Here is a 5552-nt window from a genome sequence, read left to right as displayed (position 1 = left end):
TTGGAAATTAAAACTGCAAATCACTTTTGCATTTCAACCCTCTAAATCAGGAGGGAGGGACTCCTTATCAGTAATGTTTCATACTATTGCATAGCTCTGAGATGCAGTGTCCTACTGTAAATCAGATTGTGGTGAAGTTACAGTATCGCAGACATACTGTAGCATTAGGCTACACATAAAATATCAATGACTGCAATTCCATCGAATTTCAGATAAGCATGTATTTTTAAAGAGAAACATATCAAAGTAATGCCACAATATAATTATTGTGACCTTTCCTTTCTTCTGTTTTGCTTTCAAATAACTATATCTCTATTTATCCTTACTATTTTCTTTGCTCCCTATTGCTCCATATAGATGATGTTATTTCACAGCCCTCTCTTTAGTCAGTGGCACCCCATGCTGGAGAGACTACAAAACTACATGCAGTACCTTTATGACTGGTTCATAAAGGGTGGATCATTGACTTATTTATTTAATCTTTATTTAACTAGGCAAGTCAGTAAAGAACAAATTCTTATTTACAATGACGGCCTACCAAAAGGCAAGAGAGACAGCACAATACTACAGAGACCTAAGACAACAATATAGCAAAAAAGCAACACATGACAACACAGCATGAAAGCAACACAACATAACAACAACATGGTAGCAACACAACATGGTAGCAGCACAAAACATGGTACAAACATTATTGGGCACAGACAACAGCACAAAGGGCAAGAAGGTAGAGACAACAATACATCACACAAAGCAGCCACAACTGTCAATAAGAGTGTCCATGATTGAGTCTTTGAATGAAGAGATTGAGATAAAACTGTACAGGTTGAGTGTTTGTTGCAGCTCGTTCCAGTTGCTAGCTGCAGCGAATTGAAAAGAGGAGCGACCCAGGGATGTGTGTGCTTTGGGGACCTTTAACAGAATGTGACTGGCAGAAGGGGTGTTGTATGTGGAGGATGAGGGCTGCAGTAGATATCTCAGATAAGGGGGAGTGAGGCCTAAGAGGGTTTTATAAATAAGCATCAACCAGTGGGTCTTGCGATGGGTATACATAGATGACCAGTTTACAGAGGAGTATAGAGTGGAGTGATGTGTCCTGTAAAGAGCATTGGTGGCAAATCTGATGGCTGAATAGTAAAGAACATCTAGCCGCTCGAGAGCACTCTTACCTGCCAATCTATAAATTATGTCTCCGTAATCTAGCATGAGTAAAATGGTCATCTGAATCAGGGTTAGTTTGGCAGCTGGGGTGAAAGAGGAGCAATTACGATAGAGGAAACCAAGTCTAGATTTAACTTTAGCCTGGAGCTTTGATATGTGCTGAGAGAAGGGCAGTGTACTGTCTAGCCACACTCCCCATGTACTCGTATGAGGTGACTACCTCAAGCTCTAAACCCTCAGAGGTAGTTATTACACCTGTGGGAAAAGGGACATTCTTCTTACCAAACCACATGACCTTTGTTTTGGAGGTGTTCAGAACAAGGTTAAAGGTAGAGAAAACTTGTTGAACACTAAGAAAGCTTTGTTGTAGAGCATTTAACACAAAATCCGGGAAGGGGCCAGCTGAGTATAAGACTGTATCATCTGCATATAAATGAGTGAGAGAGCTTCCTACTGCCTGAGCTATGTTGTTGATGTAAATCGAGAAGAGCGTGGGGCCTAGGATTGAGCCTTGGGGTACTCCATTGGTGACAGGCAGTGGCTGAGACAGCAGATTTTCTGACTTTATACACTGCACTCTTTGAGAGAGGTAGTTAGCAAACCAGGCCAAAGACTCCTCAGAGACACCAATACTCCTTAGCCGGCCCACAAGAATGGAATGGTCTACCGTATCAAAAGTTTTGGCCAAGTCAATAAAAATAGCAGCACAATATGACAAGTCAATAAAGACAATGGCACAATGGTGACATCATTGAGGACATTTAAGGTTGCAGTGACAGATCCATAACCTGAGCAGAAACCAGAATGCATACACGAGAGAATACTATAGACATCAAGAAAGCCAGTCAGTTGATTATTGACAAGTTTTTCCAATAATTTTGATAAACAGGGCAAAATAGAAATAGGCCTAGAACAGTTAGGATCAGCTTGATCTCCCCCTTTAAATAAAGGATGAGCCGTGGCTGCCTTCCAAGCAATGGGAACTTCCCCAGAAAGGAGAGACAGGATAAAAAGGTTGGAGATATGCTTGGCGATGATAGGGTAAGCACCCTTAAAGAAGAAAGGGTCTAAACCATCTGACCCAGATGTTTTTTGGGGGTCAAGTTAGCACCTCGGACTCAGTGACTGCCTGCAGGGAGAAACTTTGTAGCTGGGCAGGGAAAAAAGAGGGAGAAGCATCTGGGATAGTCGCATTAGAAGGAGTGGGAGATGAGGGAATGTTGGATGGGCAAGGAGGCATGGCTGAGTCAAATTGGAATCCTAACTTAAAGAAGAGGTGAGTAAAGAGCTCAGCCATGTGCTTCTTGTCAGTAACAACCACATCATCAACATTAAGGGACATGGGCAGCTGTGAGGAGGAGGGTTTATTCTCCAGGTCTTTAACCGTTTTCCAGAACTTCTTGGGGTTAGACCCACAGAGAGATAACTGCTCCTTAAAGTAACTAACTTTGGCCTTCCGGACAGCCTGAGTGCACTCATTTCTCATTTGCCTGAACGATAGCCAGTCAGCCTGAGTACGCGTGTGCCGAGCCTTTCGCCAAATGCAATTCTTGAGGTGGAGTAACTCTGCAAGATCACGGTCAAACCTGTGGCTGAACCTGTTTTAAATTTTCCATTACGTAAAAAAAATCTCCAGACAGTAGAATATAGCCTATCACATATCATTGCAGTTAGGACATATGAGAGACATTGTGTTTTGAAATTAGGGTTAACTCTTCTGGGCAGAAATAGATCACCACATATGTGGTATGATAAAGGAGAGCTGAATTTAGAAAGGCAGCCCAATTCTGATAACTTTTTTCCAGTAATTGGTCTTTTGACCAATCACATCAGATCTTTTCAGAGCTGATATGACTGGTCAAAAGACCAATTAGTGAAAAAATATCAGAATTGGGCTGCTTGTCTAAACGCAACCCATGTGTCCCCAATATAGGGGCATTGGCCTTGACCTCTTGTCCAAATGCAGCCTCTGACCCCTACTTTCAAACAGTTTGGCACCCCTGGCCCAATGTGCATTTCTCTGAAAATATTCAACTGTGAGAGGATTCTCTTTACAAAACCCAAATGTTATTTTTCTCTGAGTTTTATGCTGTGATATGCTGTAGGCAAGCCTTATTAATATAATTTAAAGAGTGTATGAAGCATAAATTTTGTAGGGCAGGCCCCATTAGCCATGTGCTTGCGCATAGAGAGGGAATCTAAACAGCAGTATAGAAATGTTTGTGATCCCACAACACACACATGTACTTCTTAATTACTGTGATTAACAACTTTGAACCTAACTCAAACAGATAATTATTTGTTGTACCTTAATGTGATCGGGGCGGCAGGTAGCCTAGTGGTTAGAGCGTTGGGCCAGTAACTGAAAGGTTGCTATATCGAATCCCCGAGCTGACAAAGTTAGTTACTTTAAGGAGCAGTTATCTCTCTGTGGGTCTAACCCCAAGAAGTTCTGGAAAACCGTTGAACAAAACCCTGAACAAGGCAGTTAACACACTGTTCCTAGGCCGTCATTGTAAATAAGAACTTCTTCTTACTGACTTGACAGGTTAAATAAAGGTAACATAAAAAAGTATCGCTTGTTAAAAAATGGTATAGATATAAGAATAGGATATGCTACAAATTTGTCACCATAAAAAAAACGTACCTAGCAGGTATTTGATGCAGTAGGCTGTGTAGGTACGGGATAATAATAATGACGACAGAACCCCGTAAGTTTTATAGGCATCTTTGTTTTATTTTGGTTATTAATCTAGCTATCGATACTAGCAGATTCAGACCAGAGGAAAAGGCGAAGCAACAGGGACAACTGGGCCAGCAGATGGCGGTGTTTTGTTTCTTTCGCTCACCAAGCGATGATTTTTTGTATGGAGGTCAATAGCTAGGTTTCCATCCAATTGGCGAAAGATTTTCATGCGAATGTTTTAAAATCTGCATAAAACAATATGCGCATTTTTCCACCAGAGATGTGTTTCCATCAAACTGACTTATTGTGGACACAAGTATGTGCATGATGACGTAGTGCACATAAAAATAACATTTGCTGTTAAATTCCAATGTACAAATGAAACATGCAAGTTAAATGGGTTTGCATTGCATTTTCAACGCTACTGGTGGTCTCACAAAAACTTTTGCGTTATATAGCCAACGTGCGCTCTAGCTAAATGGTCGCTGATACAGTACGGGTAGGCTACCTACACTATGAGATTATGGATAAGAGCGAGCGATATTATTTTATTTGTCAAACGGCAGCCAAGCATCAATCATCATGTCACCAGAATATGACCCTCTATATTTAACGGAGCATCCTGCTCGTCAACTGCAATTTCAACACCATGTGAAGGTCGTCAGAATTTATTTCAACTGTAAACTAGTGTAATAGACTGCATGGTTTCCCGAGTCGTAGTGGAAGGACCACACAACATATCATCGTTGACTCCAAGTTTTCTTCAATATGATGGTTATTATGTCAACATTTGCACATAAAACCGTTTCCACCGACATTTATCGCATAATTTCTTGAACAGACACAAACATATCCCACCTTGTCTAGTGTACGTTGTTTTGTCGACATTTGGAAAGTTTACCGAAAAATGTAATTATATTTTTTATCTGACATGTACTTTACTCGCATAAAAAGTTTCAACGCAAACCTGGTTAATGAGAGTGTTTAATTTGGTCAACATAAAAATGAATGGCTCATTTGCTACGTGAGGTCTTTTTGATCGAATAGAAGTGTTACGAATGTACTGATCTAAGTAGGACACGTGACATCCCGGCAATGTTGAGGAAAAAACACTATACCGGAGTTGTCTCGCGATGGCTATGCATATTCATGGTATGAGGCTAGCGTAATGAAGAGTGTAGTCATATATATTTTTTTTTTGAACCTTTATTTAACTAGGCAAGTCACTTAAGACCAATTTTCTTGTTTACAATTACGCTTTCCCCGGCCCAACCCTCCCCTAACACGGACGGACGACGCTGGGCCAATTGTGCGCTGCCCTTTGGGACCCCAGTTCACGGCGGATTGTGATACAGCCCGGGATCGAACCAGGGTCTGTAGTGACGCCTCTAGCACTGCGCCACTCGGGAGAAGAAACAAAAATACAGTGACTCATGTTAGAAATGGGGTCAAACATTTTACATTTGAGGTTGGACGGATAAACAGTATCATAATTTTAGAAATATAATATTGGAGAGGTATTGGAATGTTCGAAATGAACTGCCGATATCACAGCATTGCTGGATATTTGTTCTTGAATACTTTGTGCAACATATCAATTGAATTGTCACTATCAGGACGGTTCTATGTGACAACCATGAGACGGAAAAATAGGGTCCAATCGACACATTCTATTTATATCATCAAATTGCTAGGCTCTGGGCAG

The sequence above is a fragment of the Salvelinus sp. IW2-2015 genome, linkage group LG15 (genome assembly GCF_002910315.2).
Source record: "Salvelinus sp. IW2-2015 linkage group LG15, ASM291031v2, whole genome shotgun sequence".
NCBI classification, from domain to species: Eukaryota; Metazoa; Chordata; class Actinopteri; order Salmoniformes; family Salmonidae; genus Salvelinus; species Salvelinus sp. IW2-2015.
This window is presented reverse-complemented; position numbering follows the sequence as displayed.